This window comes from Dipodomys merriami, unplaced genomic scaffold (genome assembly GCF_024711535.1).
Source record: "Dipodomys merriami isolate MVZ:Mamm:240054 unplaced genomic scaffold, mDipMer1.0.p SCAF_1387, whole genome shotgun sequence".
Lineage (NCBI taxonomy): Eukaryota > Metazoa > Chordata > Mammalia > Rodentia > Heteromyidae > Dipodomys > Dipodomys merriami.
In genome coordinates this window covers 54361-71951 of record NW_027202701.1, presented here as the reverse complement: position 1 = coordinate 71951, position 17591 = coordinate 54361, and the positions used below count along the sequence as shown (strand labels likewise).

Here is a 17591-nt window from a genome sequence, read left to right as displayed (position 1 = left end):
ATAGTCCTATTTGCAATAGCCAAATGACTAAATCCTCTGAATTAATACAACAGATATTGTACATATACCATCAAATATTATACATCCATAAAAAATATGAAATGCCCTTTGGAAGGGAAAATGAATGGAATTGGAAAACATCATTTTGAGCCAGGCAAGTCAAGCGAAAAAAGACAGCATTGTGTGTTTTTGTCTATATACATATGTCTATATTCCCATATATATATATGTATGTATGTATATATATATATATATATATATATATATATATACATACACTTATAACATGATTCTAATTATGTAGAAGGATAAGGGGAAAGGGAGGTAAAAGAAAAAAATGATGGCGAATAATTTTTGGTTATGTTTATTCCCCCTCTCCAAGTTGTATAGTTCATTCCAATATAGCATCTACTGGGTTTCACTGCTGAATTGGTTCATCTTATGTCCCATCATTTCTGTCTTTCCCCTTCCCCTCACCAAGTCAGGTAAACTTTACATAAGAAAAAGGGTACAGAAATCAAAAACAGCAGCAGAAGGGAATAAACCAACAGGGGAAAAAAAGGACAAAAAGAAAAAATAGAACACCAAACAGTACAATAAAAATCTCTTGCTTCCATTTCTTGGAGTTCATTTCTATAAGTATCATTTTATATAATCACACATAGCCATTGAGCTTTTGCAATCCTCTCCTAATAATATCCTCCTTTGTGAATGTCCAAGTGCAATTACCAGTCTTTTACTATGCATTGGGATTACTTGTAGATTTATAGGCACATTCTAATTACCACATGCAACCTGTTAACTTTGGGTTAGTTTGTTACTTTGCTTAGTATAATTTTTCATAAGAAAATGAAAAGATGGAAAAAGTACAACTGTTTATAATAACGACATAAAGAACTTCAATGAAAGCTGTTCATCACTAGGAGATTGAGAAAGCCAGGGAATAGAAAGCAATTGAGGCTTATTCTGTGTAAAGCACATCTGAAATAACACAAAAAGAAATTACCTTAACAAAAGCTAAATACAACAAAGCTGAAGCCAAGATCATACTAAATGAGGAAAACAAATCATTTCCCCTAAAAATCAGATGAGAAAAGGCAACTTCTCTAAGTACTCTTATTCAATACAGTGTTGGAATTCCTAGATGAAGCAATAAAACAAGAGAAATTAAAAAAAAATAACTCAAATAGGAAATGAAGAACTCAAATTATCTCTATTAGCAAGTAATAGCCTATATTTAAAAGGCCATAAATATTCCACCAATATTCCCCCACATCTTATAACTATTTTTGGCAACCATAGCAGGATATAACACCAGCACTCAAAAAGTCAATAGCTTCTTTATGTACCAAGGAAGAGCAGGGTGAGATGGATCAGGACAGAGGGACTGTGCCAGACCTGCTCCCAAGGGGCCCTTGGCAGCAGGTTTCTCTGGCCTCTGGATAAGCCTGGGAATGCAGGATAAATACAGGAACAGGAACAAAGGCCTGCAGCCGTGAACCAGCGATCCTGGGATGTGAGCTATGGACCCTGGGAAAGGCCACAGCAGAGTGACTAAGGACAAGCATTCAGCAGAGCTCCCCAGGGATCCTTGGTCAGGCCCTCCACAGGATAACCCATGGACAGGCCTTTGTAGGGTGACTGGAGACACAGGGACAGACCTCAACCTCTATCCTGGAGCCCTCTATTCCTTGCCTAGCCCAGGGGAGGGCCCCACCAGACTGCTGACAACATGGCGTCCATGGGCTGCCGAGGGCTGGCAAGGTGAGAAGAACAGCAGAGGCCTTCCGGAGATGGAGGACAGAGAAGGCGGATGACCTAGAAAACTCACGGGCATTCTTGGCTTGGGAGCTCGCTGATGCATTGCCTGGGGTGTTCTCCTTGTCCCAGAGAAGAAGATTTCAGCCCATAACAAGGGCAGATGAAGGTCTTAACAGTCCTGGAAGGTCAGCCAAGTCCCAGATGATGTCAGGTGCCACGTGAGGCCCTGATGGTGGCAGAAAAGAAATCCCTGATGATGGCAGATACACCACAAAACCCGGGCATCATAAGAAGGCCCTGATGGTGGTGGGTACAAGGAGAAGCCCCGGATGATGGTGGATGCATCACAAAGACCCGGATGACTAGGGTGCAGTGAGAAGCCCTAGAGGATGGCAGTTGCAACAACAAGCCCGATGTTGGCAGGTGCAACCATGAGATCCCCGTTGATGGATGATGCCTGTCTGATGCAAGAGGTAGGGAATATACCACGAAGCTCCAGATAACTGGAGTTCAATGAGAAGCCCTTGATGACAGCAGAACAACTCGAAGTCCCAGAAAAATAGTGTTAGAAATAGCTCTGGATGTCAGAGTGTCGCATAGGAAAGAAAGGAAATCTGCAAAGCAAAGTTTACTTCTGCAAAAGGGTAAGTCATAGACAGGCATCTGGCAAGCAAGCACACAGAGCTAACCAAGCAAGCCCTGCCCCTCTGCTCACATTGGCTGAGTTCAGGTTCACAATCTGCAAAAGTATGTGGCCTAATTAGCAGGATGTAATTACACTTCAAGGAGCTTTAAACAGGATGTCTTAAAGTGCTCAGGAAAACTAAAATATGATTAACAAGACCCAAGCCACCTAGGCAAAATCAAAACCCTTCAAAAACAAAAAAATTCTCCTAAGATTAACAAAGGAAACAAACTACTGTACTTGTATAGAAAAGACTTTTTCTTACACTGGGTGCAACACTAAACTCTGGATGGAGCTGGGACTAGTGAATCAGGCTTTGATCCTAGCTATTCGGGAGACTAAGATTTGAGGATCACAATTGCACGCTAGTCAGGGCAAGAGAGTCCTTAAGATTCTTAACTTTAATGAACTATGTGGAAAAAGTCAGAAGTGGAACTGTAGCTCAAGTGGTAGAGTGCTAACCTTGGGCAAAATGAAGCCCAGAGAGAGCACCCAGGATTGGCACCAAAAAAAAAAAAAAGGAGGAGGAGGGGGAAGAGGAGGAGGGGGTAGAAGGGAGGAAGAGAGGAAGAGAAGGAGGGATGGAAGAAAGGAAGGAAGGAAGGAAGGAAGGAAGGAAGGAAGGAAGGAAGGAAGGAAGGAAGGAAGGAAGGAAGGAAGGAAGGTAGAGAAAAAGAGAGAAAGACTGAGGTGCAGTGAGAACTGCTGGCCCTAGACAACTGGGGTGAAACTAGAAGTCCTGGATGACAGCCTGTGCAATATTTCATGGCCAAGACAGTAGTGCTGGTGCCATCCAAGGAATACTAGAGTGACAGCCACATATGCCCACCAGAATCCCCTGAAGATTCACTGTGGATTTGATATGAAAAGCCTTCTCTCAAGTTCTCCAAACCTTTTCAAAGACCACATTTAGTCCATCTAGACATACCAGATATGAAGAAGTTGTCATTCTGTGACAAAGTAGAGGGACAAAAATCAAACTTGCAAATACTCACTCATTTGTTTGTAGAAAACAGAAATGTCTGCTGGAAGTGATTTTGAATGAATATGTTATACCACTGCTGGACATGTCAGCCAGAGCAACATTCCTGTTTGCTCTGTGGGCTAGAGGATGAGGAAAAGAATACCTTGTGAAGGAACAGGAGGGGCCATGCCACTCATGGAGGGGGGAAGATTTGAGAGAAAGAGTGAGAGAGAGAGAGAGAGCGATTTTTACACTTTTTTTCAAAGGTAGATTAATTAAATTAAAAATCTTACTACCTATGAATTTTATGGTTATGCGCAAATCACTTACTGTGTATAGCTATACACAGTATCTACTGTGTATGCTATACACATACTGTGTATAGCAACAGTATGCTTTTTATGGAGTCATAGGTAAAATTAGTGCTCAGAGCGATATGTATTAGTATGAGAAGAAATATGTTTGATCTTTGTCCTTGATTCCTGGAACAGAGTTCCTAAAAATCTCAGAATTTCCTGAGTGATATGAATGTCTTTTTATTTATAATGAATTTATTTCAACAACACCTGAATTTATGCTAGTGCAATTGCTTAGAGTAGAAACCCTAGATAGCTAAGTGATTAAAAAAACATTGGGGGATTGAAATCTTTAGCCTTTACCCACCAACCTCCAGGAAATGGAGAGTAGAAAACAACACCATTCCATGCCCTTCCCTATCCCTTTAATCTAATTGTTCCTGAGCAATCATATGATCAGTATTGCATTGAATGTGGGATTCCTAGATGATGGGAGCTAGAGAATAATTGCTTGGTGTATGTAGAATAAGACAGGACTAGGGAAAACTTTACATCAGGTCAAAATGTATTATTTTTTTTGAAAGTATAACCTTTTCGTTTGTGTGGTTCCCAGCCTGGAAAGTAGTAAAGACGTGTTCACTGTAGTTATTATTGGAAAAGTGGTTGCCACAAACACTGTCAAATGTTAAAGAAATTAAAAACTACACTTTGTGAAAATATCTACTCAGAATACAGCAGAAACACTCTTGTAGTTGTGCTTATACACTTCAAAGCAGAACACGACACTATTTAATAAATTAAATTAATGTAGACAGTTAATCGGTCTAAAAAATCCAGGTCGAATTTAGACCTGCATTGTATCTTGTAATATCCAAATATCTGTATCAGCTCTCCATGCTACCCACTTGGCCTGAATATTTCTAATTAAATAATTATTTGAAAACAAAAACAAATATGCAATAACAAAGTATTCCATTTATGGCTCTTCATATACTGTGGTCAATCTTAGTTTAAACAGCCTTCTCTACCTGGGACCTTGTGTGTGTGTGTGTGTGTAGTTTAAACAGCCTTCTCTACCTGGGACCTCTTTTGTGTGTGTGTGTGTGTGTGTGTGTGTGTGTGTGTAGTTTAAACAGCCTTCTCTACCTGGAACCTCGTGTGTGTTTGTGTGTGTGAGTGTGTGTGTGTGTGTGTGTGTGTGTGTGTGTGTGTGTGTAACCAGGGCTTGAACTTATGGCCTACACACTATCCTTTAGCTTTTTTTCCCCCAACCCTGGGCTTAAACTCTGGGCTTGGTGCTGTCCCTGAGCCTCTTTGTGCTCAAGCCTAGCACTCTACCACTTGAGCCACAGTGCAACTTCCAGCTTTTTCTGAGTAGCTTATTGGCAATAAGAGTCTTCTGAACTTTCCTGAATGGGCTGGCTTTGAACACCTATCCTTAGCTCTCAGCCTCCTGAGTAGCTAGAATTACATGTGTGAGCCACGAGTGTCCAACCTACAAATATCAGTTGTAATTTATAAAGATGAGAGTATATACAAACATTAGATTATAATATATGCATTCCATAAATTTAGTAATGAGGAAATACATTGCATAAATGCCACTGAATAAAGTAGAGTGAGGCTTAGCTATCTGTCTTGGAAGTACCCTAAACATTGTCCAAGAGAACAGAAATCCTAGCCCATTGGCTCTAATTAGAACATGGAATCTGTATCCAAAAGAAGAGCTTGTCTCTAGGCTTTTCTGGTTCCAAAAGGCTCTGTTAACTCCATAATAGTTATTAATACAATTCTTGGAGACTCCCAGGACACAGAAAGACAATGTATTGTTAGATCTGATAAATCTAATAAACTGGCCACTTCACAATATGTAAGGCTTTTTAAACTGCCAGTAGTTTAATTTACGAACTTTTTGGTTTGCCAGTTCTAGGACTTGAACTCAGAGCCACCCCCATTCTTGCGAACCTTTTTGTTCAAGGCTAATGCTCTACCATTTGAGCCATATCTCCACTTCTGGCTTTGTAGCCACAATTATAGTAGCTGGAATTACAAACATAAGCCACTTGCACCCATCTAAATATTCCAAACCTTTTCAAAATGTAATCTTCAGAATTGAGGTATTTCATGAAGCAAGGAGGCTTTCCAACTATGGTTCTTTTAAAATGACCAGCTTAAAAAAATAATTTGAAAAATGACCAACTTTTATGTTCTAGATATTCTCATAGAAAGAGATTGGTATTACAAAAGATCATTTTCAAGTTTCAAATGGGGTTACAAAGGAGACAGTAATAAAATAGTCAAGATCAAAATTTTGCCATACAATAAAAAGTATCCAAAACCTAGAGGTCAAATTGGGAGCTAAGTTTCTTCATTATCCTGTTCAACAACCGGTTCTTCCTTATTTCCAAATTGGCTTCCATTAACTAAATTTATCCTTTAATAAGGTAAACTTATTCTTTAGTAAGATAGAACAACTTGAAAAGGATTTTTTTTCTATTTAAATGTTCACTTCAAAGATAAAACTGAGGCCGGGCGCTGGTGGCTCACGCCTGTAATCCTAGTACTTAGGAGGCTGTGATCTGAGGATTGTGATTCAAAGCCAGCCTGGGTAGGAAAGTCCGTGAAACTCTTATCTCCAACAAATCACCAGAAAACCAGAAGTGGTGCCCTTAGCTCAAGTGGTAGAGCCTTGAGCTGAAGAGCTGAGGGACAGCGCTCAGGCCCAGAGATCATGATAGACAAAAAATACATAAATAAAGCTGAGCACAAAACTATAATGCATAAGCAGAGCAATATATAATGTCATCTATTTTGGGACCAATGGAAGCATTAAACTGAGAAATATTCTCAGAGAAAATAGTGGATTAAAAGTTAAAAGTGTACTCTATAATCCTGAATGCTGATCGTCACTGACTACAAAACTCTGGGCAAACACTACTTCTCTTTAAAACTACAGTAATGTATGATCAGATTGGATCAGACTGAAAAGTTCCTTTGATTCTAAAACTTTTTTTTCACCAATCTTTTTTACTTTCTCTCTTCTCTTTTCCCTTTCTTTTTTCTTTGCCAGTCCTGGAGCTTGAATTCAGGACCAGGGCACTGTCCCTGAGACTCTTTGTGCTCAAGACTAATGCTCTATACCATTTGAGCCACAGGGCAATTTCTGGCTTTTTCTAAGTAACTTGTTGGAGATAAGAGTCTCATGAACTTTCCTGCCTGAGTTGGCTGAGAACCACGATGTTCAGGACTTAGCTTCCTGACTAGTTAGGATTAAAGGTTGGAGCCACCTATGCCAGGCTTCCTTTCTCCCTTCTTTTCTTCATTCCTTTCTTTTCATTCTTTCATTTTTTTACTTTGGCTAATCTCCAAATCCTGGACACAAATGACATTCCTAACTCATTCTCTCAAGTAGCTGCTATTTCTACTGCCTAGAATGCTCTTCCCCAGACACCCAGCTGCTCACTCCCACATCCTGTCCCATCCCCACCCCCCCACCAAAAAGGTCTACTTTATGATACCCTGCTCAAAAATACAACCTTATGCACATGCATGCACACACACACAAGCATACAAACACACAGTATTCCCACTACTCATCCTACTCACTCTTTCTTCCTTACATCTTCCTTCTGATGTATTCTGTTTATTACTTTTGTAAATCTGGGTAATGTCATTCTCCATGCTTGAGTTAAAACTCACAAGGAGAGATACTTTTGTGCTATTCCCAGCATTGTGTAAGTCTTCAGCATGATGTCTCTCACCCTGTGGTCACTCAGTAAATATCCATTGAATGAAGGCCTACTGATTCCCTCACACACTTATTTGACAAGTATCTTGCTGCACATGGTCAAAGCTCTTTCCCACTACTTTCTCAAGATTCTCCTCCACAGCCCTTCTCACCCTTGCCTCATGGTCTCCTCACCTGTGTTTCCATATCCTTTGCCTGAAGCCTTTTGTGCCTCAATCTCACACATGGAGATGGAATGCACACACGAACTCCCCTGCTCCTCCTCTGGGAAGCCTTTCCATCCCACATTGGCTCCTCCCTCTTCAGTTCTTCCAAGTCTTTCCTCCAGCCCTGATCCAGTCCTGCTGGCTAGAAGCCTTCATAATGGTCTGTGTGATATTCTGGCTAAGCGGTGGTAGCCTCATTCTCTGGGCCAACTTTTGGTCCTGTCTCCTTCACCTGCTGAGCCAAATGAACTGCAGCTGTTCCATAAAGGTGTTCTAGCATGCCTGTGCATCAGACCATCCATTGAAAAGTCAAAGGTAGACCTTAGTTTTGGACAGAAAACTCATCTTGCCCCTTAAGACAAGGCTGGCATGGAATCATAAAATGACTTGCCTCCTGCTTGGCATACTGCCCCTCTCCCCAATCTCCACAATGCAACCCAACACTGAAATCACAGCGGCAATGAGGCACACTCTCTACTGCACTAGGAATACAAGACACTAGCCTCATAAGCCAAACCCACAGATGTGAATTGAAGTCCACTCCCTCACTCTGAGCCTCAGCTGCACTTATTGGGGCAGCAAGGCCTTGTCTCCTGGAAGTCTCTACATCACTAAGAGGAGATCATTTCTGACACATCTAGCTCTGCATTGAGAGCTGAACTTGAAGGAAGAAAAGAGCACATTTTCCTTCCTAATTCCCTCTCGACGTGCACATCAGGTTGGGTTTGAAGGAGGCTGATTTCCAGAGGAATTCCTGAGCAGCCATCTGCTTGTGTGCTTCTGAGACATCTTGCTAAAGATAGAAGGAAGCTGCTATTCAATCATGCTGTTTCACTAGGAAATGGGGGGTGCACATGTCCTTGAGTGTGCACATGTTCTGATATTCTAAGGGTGTTGATAGTTGATACACTTACACTATACATGTCCTCTCCCTGTCCATTCTGCACAGCAGACTAACACCACCTAACTTCCACACCCATTTTTAATGTGTCACTGACAAAGCTGTGTGTCAGTGACAGATAAGTACACAAATCCCTTTCATAACAACAGAGACACCAACCTGTGCCACAAGAGATGAGCAAAGTCAAGTGCATTGCTTGATGCTGGAGGCTCTGTAATCCTAACTATCCTAGAAGCTGATACCTGGATTGCAGTTACAGCCAGTCTGAGAAGACTCCATCTTCAATTAACTAGAAAAATACAGACATGGAGGTGTGACTCAAGTGAAGATCACCAGGCATGAACATGCAAATTGAAAGAAAGAAAAAGAAAGACTGAGACAGAGAAATGCACAGAGTTAGAGACAGATTTAAGAACAGGAAGAAAAAGTGAGGTAAGAAAAGAGGAAGATGAGGGGAAGGAAAAGTAGACTAAGAGACAGTATGAGGTAGAGGAAGAGGAGGAATGAGAGATGGTAGAGAGGGGAAAAGGTGGGGAAAGATGAAAGAGAAAATTGAGGGAAAAGGAAACAGAAAGAGAATTAAGGAAAAAAGCACTGAGATAAAGCCTTGGTACCAGCACACACTCACAAACACATACACACAACCAAGAAACAAAAGGAAAAAAATATAAGGCATGGAAACATCATGGAATTTAACATTACTTCCCTCCCCACGTACCCTCTTCACTGAACACTGGACCATGAGTAGTTCAGGATTCCTCAGCTCCCTTCATGACCTTCCGCCTCTCAGTTCTCCTCCAGCATCAATGTTAACCCTGTCATTCACCAGGTGCCTATCCTTTACCCTCTTTAGGCCTCACTGCTTCTATCATCAGAATCCCACCACATTCTTTGAGGAGCTCCCCAAATAATCCTGAAATGCACTTGTCCACCAGGAGACCCAGCCCTCCTCTTGCTACAAATATCATCAGTCAGCTCTGCAGGCTCAGCATCCTGACCCCAGTGTCCACAGAGCAAAATCCAGCTGTGCCCAAGTCCTTCCCATCACACACTTGTCACCCAAGACAGCATCAGCCCTCAGCACTTCCTCTGTGTGAAAATCTAATGGCCCTGGATGAACCAACACAAATAACCCAGTGGTGGAGGGTCACATCCTATCTTACTGAATCGCCACTCATGTCCAGAAGTAGTCATCCCAGGCAGGGTCCATCCTCAGACCAAGTCCACAGAGGCCTGTACCATCCACAGGCACCACTATACCTCCATATTCTCTTAGGTCTCCTGCTCATTCAGAGGTTTCTCCAGCTCTCACTGAAAGGAAGAGGAAATATTTTAATTAATATACTTTGTGATTCCAAAAATAGGCTGTACATGTTCACAGTGGTCTCATATGTAAAACTCAGCACTCACAACACTCTGTTTACTTGAGGAGAAAAATTGGGCTAACAGAGGAAGTTGCAATAATGACTTCAGGGTGTATGCATTAGGGTCTTTCAAATATATGTTTTATCTTTTACCACTGTGAGCCAATAAGTGTGAAATCAGGTCCTCCTGGATGATGGATGTTGGGATACTGATGAGTGGAGGATTATAGCGAAAACAAACACAGAAGAAACTGCATTGAAATGGAGGAAAGTGGGGCAGAAAACCACTGACATGGTACATGGAGACAGGTCCCTCTTCTTTCCCAATGAAGACTTGCACTTATGCTCCAACCTAACCAGTATAACGAGTGTGCTCAAGAAAAGTTCGACCCAGTCATCTAGAGCCCACAGTAGGAGAAGCAGAGTCCAGGATGCCTCCTGACCCTCAGATCTATGGGCTTCAGCTCAAATGTAAAAAAAAAAACAAATAAGTATATAAACAGACAAGAAACATACATGGAAGGTAAGGTGATTACCTGCTGTAGCATTTGGAACAAAAACACCTTAAAAGACAAAGGTAAAAGGTTGTCGGATGAAGTCACCATGTGATCAAGCTGCAACCCCTACCACCTCTGAAGGTAAAGATACCTTCAGGCTACTTTTCCACTTGTCTTTCAGCCTGGGAAGGCCAGCTCAGTGTCAGATTTACTTTGACCAGAAACTCGGCTGCAGAATCCTGTAGCACCAGGCACTTGGCCTGAGTGTGTTACACGGAGACTATGCCAGGTATGCTGGGCTCACAGCACTAGTCATGCCTCCTGAAATGAATGAACTAGTGTGTAAGGGACTGATAAATAGTCACAAGAATCAAGTCTCTGTGAGAGCTTGGTGGACTCTACTACTACTCTTCCATGAGGCCTAGCGGACCATTGCCAAGGACACTGGGCACATGGGAGGATGCTGCTACTGCTACCTTGGAAACCATGTGGTAACCATGAGGACATCGACCAGAGACAGGGAGAGAGAGACAGACAGACAGACACAGAGACAGGGGGACAGAGAGACAGAAAGACACAGACAGAGAGACAGACAGATAGAGACAGAGCAATAGAGAGAGAATGGGCTGATCAGGCAAGTTTGAATCTCTTGGCAAGTATAAATTTAACAGTCATAACAAAATTTCATGAAACCAAAAAACAAATTTGGAGCTAATCCCCAAATAATGTACCTATTAAATCTGATTTTTTAAAAGATGGTTTTACTGTAGAGCAAGCCTGCCTTGAACTCAAGACCCTTCTGCATTATCCTTCTAAATGCTGGGATTAAAGGTTTGCACTACCAGTCCATCATAAAAAGATCATCTCCCATCCTGAGCCTATCCAGGTGTACATCAAGGGTTGCACCTCTTAGAACATGCTTTTGTGACAGGAAATTCCAAAGGATTCATAGCTCTGGGTCATCTGCTACTACAACTCAGGAAATTACTAAGGTCTTAGGAGCTCCGATTGAGCACCCAGGGTCAATGACCAAGTAGTAGAACAAAAGATCGTACTACCACCCCTGTTACTCCGGAAAGCATGAGTGTTTTTGGATTTCTATGTCAGGAACCATGGAAAAATGCCAAATACATTATTTTACAACATCACAGGCAATCACAGGAGATTGTTTACAAACAGAATAAATGACTCAGTAAGTCATCCTATCAAGGGTAATGGGTTTCTTGGTAGTTACAAATATGGAAAAGAAAAAAAATCCTGGAAGAATATTTGGGGTGAGATTGCAATTGGAGGTGTCAGTGTGAACTCATGATTTTGAGTATATATAGATGGATATATATACATAGATTGGTGTACCAATAAGAAGTTGAGAAACTCAGGAGTTAAGAGTTTGAACACTGAAGTTTGAGACTAGTCCAGGCAGGAAAGTTTATTAGACTTCCCCTCCAAACCAACCAGCAAAAAGCAGGGCTTAAAGGGTGGCTCAATTACTAGGAAACAAGCGAAGCAAGCAAGAGGCTCTGAGTTTACATTTCTGTACTACTAAAAGAAATTAATATAAATTTAAATGTGTGTATGTGTAAATATACATGTATGTAGTTGTATATATCAATGCACATCCACATACATGCATACATGTATTTTGTATATTAATTTTATATATTTTCCAGTTGTCTTCTCCAAAAGGGCCTAGGAACAATAATATCTCAAAAGAAAAGATGTTGGTTTCTAAATGCCAACCAGCCACAGCTCCTGGGATAATAGTTTATTCAAAGGCCAGAGCATGGAAGGTACTAAATAAACATCAATCTTGAGTATTAGTGAAGAACAAAAGAACTTATGAGGGCTTAGGGGTAGAGTGCTTGCCTAGCATCCATGAAGCCCTGGGTTCTTCAATGCCACATAAAGAGGAAAAGCTGGAAGTGGCACTGTGGCTCAAGAGGTAAAGGGCTAGCCTTAAGCAAAAGAAGCTCAAGGATAGTGCCCCCAGGCCCTGAGTTCAAGCCCCAGGATTGGCAAAAAAAATTAAATTAAATTAAATTAAAGCACTAATAAAAGTCTTTTAGAAGGAGCTCCCACTGGCCAAGTCTGGAACCATTTGCACATCAAAACCATGACAGGAGTGGAATTACAACCCAATGCATTCAACAGGAATCCCTTAGCCAGTTCAGATATGAATAAATATGTAAATACATAAGTAAACTGTCAGTGGTGTGAGTAATGGTATATTTCCACAGCCTTATGTGTTTTCCCACACATCACTCAGTCACAAAGGGAAAGGAGAATTTTTACAGTAGAAAAACAGGCAAATTTGGCTATCTTCAAGTGATCAAAATTACCGACTTCAGGGGCTGGGAAGGTGGCTCAGTGGTAGAGCGCTTGCCTTGCATGCTCAAGGCCCTGGGTTCGATTCCTCAGCACCACATAAGAAAAAGCCAGAAGTGGCACTGTGGCTCAAGTGGTAGAGTGCTAGCCTTAAGCTGAAGAGCTGAGGGACAGCACCCAGGCCCAGAGTTCAGGCTCCACGACTGGACCCCCCCCCCCAAAAAAAATTACCTACTTCACTGCTGGGACAAACTGATGTCCCCAGCCACCTGGTGGGATGCAGTGGGAGGCACACAGTGTCACTTCACAACAGCCTTCCAACCATGCAAGACCCAAGTCAACTCATGATAAATCTTCAGACAAGACTAAGAAAAACAATCGATAAAATAGAAGTGGCATATAATTTTGAAAACAGTCAAGAAAATCTTGAAAAATTTTCAAGATTGAAGAAGACGGCAGAGCCAGGACCAGTGAAGGCCATCTTGACTTCTGGACAGGATCTTTTCACTATCAAAACTATATCATGAGCCAGGCATTGGTGGTTCACGCCGGGAATCCTAGCTACTCAGAAAGCAGAGATCTGAGGATCATGGTTCAAAGCCAGCACAGGCAGGAATGTCCATGAGAATCTTATCTTTAATAAACTACCAGAGAACCAGAAGTGGTACCATGGCTCAAGTGGAGAGCCCTCGCCTTGAGGAAAAAGAGTTCAGGGACAGAGTCTAGGATATACAACTGACAAGTAAACAAACAAACAAACAAAACCCCATAATTTGAGCTGGGCTACTCAGGAGACTGAGATCTGAGGATCATAGTTCAAAGACAGCCTGGACGGGAAAGTCCTTACCACTCAATAAACAGCCAGTATCACACTCATCTCCAAACTAGGCGAAGATCCAACAAAAAAAGAGAACTACAAAATAATCTCTTTGATGACCACATATACAAAGCTACTCAATAAAATTTAAGTCAAGTTTGTAGAGACCATAAACCTTATAGACCATGATAATGACAATGCGCCTCATGAAGGTTAAAAAGTGTTTGTGACTTTAAGTATCTCTATCCCACAATACTGTGAATTTTATGAAATGTATGTAATCACTTAATCTCAATTAAAAAATTAAAAACTTGAAAAAAAAGGTGTTAAAATGTTTCACAAATAATGACCTCATGGGCTGGGAAAGTGGCTCAGTGGTAGAGCGCTTGCCCTGCATGCTCGAGGCCCTGGGTTCGACTCCTCAGCACCACATAAGCAGAAAGAAAAAAGCTGGAAGTGGCACTGTGGCTCAAGTGGTAGAGCACTAGCCTTGAGCTGAAGAGATGAGGGACAGCGTCGAGGCCCAGAGTTCAGGCCCCACGAGCGGACCAAAAAGTAATTTAAAAAATTTAAAAAAAAAAAGAAATGAACTCATTACCTTACTCATGTAACTCTAACTCCTCTGTATAGCCTCTTTACAATAAAAGTTAAAAAAAAATAAGTGAAGGGACAGAGTTCACACTTTGAGTTCAAACCACAACACTGACTAACACACACACAGAAAATCCTGGTGCAGGAAAACAGCATAGATATGGTAGAATAGAAGTAGTGATGGGCTAGGAATGTGGCTTAGTGGTAGAGTGCTTGCCTAGCCTGCATAAAGCTCTGGATTCAACTCTTCAGTACCACATCAACAGTAAAAGCTGGAAGTGGCACTGTGGCTCAAGAGGTAGAGTGCTAGCCTTAAGCAAAAGAAGCTCAGTGACATTGCTCAAGCCATGAGTTCAAACCCCAGGAAGAAGAAGAAGGAGGAGGAGGAGGAGGAGGAGGAGGAGGAGGAGGAGGAGGAGGAGGAGGAGGAGGAGGAGGAGGAGGAGGAGGAGGAGGAGGACGAGGACGAGGAGGACGAGGAGGACAAGGAGGACGAGGAGGACGAGGAGGACGAGGAGGACGAGGACAAGGAGGACGAGGACGAGGAGGAGGAGGGTGGTAATAAAACTCGTTCCCCCACCCTGCCCCCTCTCACTGAGTAGGTTGAAACCAACTAGTTTTTCATGGCATTGGCAGACTTGTATATTCAGAATAAAGTGAGACTTCTGATGGAATGCCTGGAAAGGAAAATACCACCTCTAAGAAATTTTCAGGGATGTTTCCAGTGGCAGTTTAGGCTGTGATCAGATTCTAGAAAAATTGCGCTTAAAACTCAAACTTTCTATCACCAATAGAATAATGTTTTCATTCATTCAGTACAGTGTTTAGGATAACTACAAATTGCTAGAAATTTTCTCAAGAAATACCAAAGCCACTTAGGGTCAAAGCTTTTACATTCTAGCAAATAGCTACAAGAAAGGGGATGCTAGTGAATGGGAATGCTAGCTAGTGCTTTGGAAAATTGAGAGAGGACCTAATAATTAGATTTAGGTGACTTTGAAGAAAGGTACAAAAAAGAAGAGGAGAATGTTGCATGAGAGAAAGAGGAATGTGGAATGTTGAATGGAAGTGTGACGGAAAAGCACTCCTGTGTTGCAGTTCATGTGCAGGAGGTCAGGATTGAACCAAAAGTTCACCTCTGGCTGGGTTCTGGTGGCCCACATCTGAAATCTTAGCGACTCAGGAGGATGAGCTCTGAGGACCTGGTTCAAAGCCAGCCCTGGCAGGAAAGTGAGACATCTCTAATTAACCATCAGAAAACCAAGTGGAACTGTGGCTCTAAGTAGTGGAGTTCTAGCCTTTTGTGAACAAACAGTCTTAGAGAGATTCATGAACAGGAAGAGAGAAAGAGAGGTAATGGAAAGGAGAGAGGAGAGGAAGATGAGAAGAAGGGGAAGTAGAGGAGGAGATGGTATAGGTTAGAAGAGGAGGGAAGAGAGATGATGGGGGGAAAGGAGGAAAAAGGGGAGAGAGTGAAGTGAAAGAAACAGAAACAGAATAAGAAAAATTACACAGACGTCAAGCCCCAGCTCTAGCATGTACTCACATACACACACACAAACAAAGAAAAAGGGAAAATAGTGAAATCAAGAGTACTTCTCTTAACATCACATTAAGAGAAGTACTCTTGATTTCATGAACCCTTAAATATGTATTTTAATGTTTTCGTTTCTTTCATGCATGTGTTTCTAACGCATTTATAAGATTATTTCTTTGTTGCTTTGTATGTCCCTCCCCCACAGTGTAACCCCCGCTTTCACTATATTTGATGTCAGTATTACATGTGGAGGAGATGGGGACAAACAAGTCGTTTAAGGATTCAGGTGGACCTGTTGCAACAATGAGAAGTACAAAATGTCATGTCAAAACCAGCTTTACAATGTCGGTGTGGGGGGGGGGAGGGGGGTATAATTGGGTGGGGGGAGGGGGGTAAAATTGGGTGGGGGGAGGGGGGAGGCAGGGAAGGGAAGTGAAGGGTAAACAAAGGAGGAGGCTGCAATGCTTGGTAAGAAATGTATGCATTATCCTGCCCATGTAATTGTCGCCCCCCTGTACAGTATGTTCTCAAATAAAATAAAATACAATTAAAATATATATATATAAAAAAAAAAAAGAGTACTTCTCTTCCACCGATCCTCTTCACTGAACACTGGTCCATATGGAATTTAAGATTCTTCAGCTCTCTTCATAACCTGGATCTCATCATTTCTCCTTTATTATTGCTGTCTACCCTATCATTCACCATGTACCCATCTTTGTCCTCTTGTGGCCTTCATTGCTTCGTTCACTAGAATCCCATCCATTCTTTGAGGGAATCACTGCTACTCAAATTTCCCTGAGCTGGATCAATGACAGCCCAGCCTTCCTCATGCTGAAAATCGCATCAGTCTGCTCTACAGTCTCTGCCTGCTATTCCCAGTGTACACATAGCAAAGGCCAGGTCTGCCCAATTCCTCCCCCTCATATGCTTGTCACCTAAAGGCAGCATCAGTCTCCACATAGCCTATCTGGGCAAAGCTAATGTCCTGCCTAAACCAACACAAATATCGCAGTGGTGAAGGCTCATATCTAATCTTCCTGAATTTCTGTTCATGTGGGAATACAGTTAGCCCAGGCAGGATGTGTCTACAGGCAGAGTCCATCCAGGCCCCGTCCATCCACAGGTACCACTATATCTCCATGCCTTCTCAGGTCTCCTTTTCCTTCATATATTTCACCATGTTTAGCTGAAACAAAGGGGTTATATTTTAACGTATACACTTTGTGATTCCAAAAATGCACTCTTGGTGTTCAGAATGATTGACTATTGAACATCATCTCCCCCAGCACAGTGGTTCACCCAGCATAAAAATTAGGGTATACTCTTCCATGAGGCCAATAGTCTTTCCCTTGGAACTGCCAAGGGAAAGCACCATACCCAAAGCCTGGTGCTCTGGGGAAAGGGTGTCAGCTGGCGGCCACTCTGGGGACTCATTGTGTCTCTACCAAGATAAGCTAACACTCAGTGCTGATCCACTTGTACAGTGCACATGTCCCTCCCTCCCTGTCAATTTGTCTACCAGCCCACCATCCCCTTTCTCCCACAACCATTTCTTAGGTCTCACTCACACAGCTGTGCCTCACATAAGCACACAAATCCCTTTCATAACAACACAGAAAACAAGGTATGCTACAGCAGACTAACAAAGTCAAATGCACTGCCTGATGCTGGAGGAGCTGCCTGTCTTCCTAACTATCCCAGCAGCCTGTCTGGGAACACTCCATCTTCACTTAACTAGAAAAATGCAGGCCGGGAGCTATCATGTAATGGTAGTGTAATAAACAGCATGGCCAAAGGCATCCTCCTCCCCCCCACATGCTGAGCTCATTGTTCCCCTGGGCCTAGCTGTAGGGGGGGTCAAGAAGGGATGGAACAGTGGGCTTCCTGGGGGCAGGG

General features: G+C 42.3%; 1 long non-coding RNA gene across 1 annotated transcript in view; it reads right to left on the bottom strand.

The window, feature by feature from the left end:
• Window positions 1-1852: 1852 nt before the first annotated feature.
• LOC138825628 (uncharacterized) overlaps window positions 1853-17591 on the bottom strand; it is a 28486-nt gene continuing 12747 nt past the window's right edge. The window contains exons 3-5 of the long non-coding RNA XR_011371440.1: window positions 9725-9872; window positions 8721-8850; window positions 1853-1987 (exon numbers count right to left, since the gene is read on the bottom strand). This is a non-coding gene — a long non-coding RNA (uncharacterized lncRNA). The remainder of the gene's footprint in view (window positions 1988-8720; window positions 8851-9724; window positions 9873-17591) is intronic.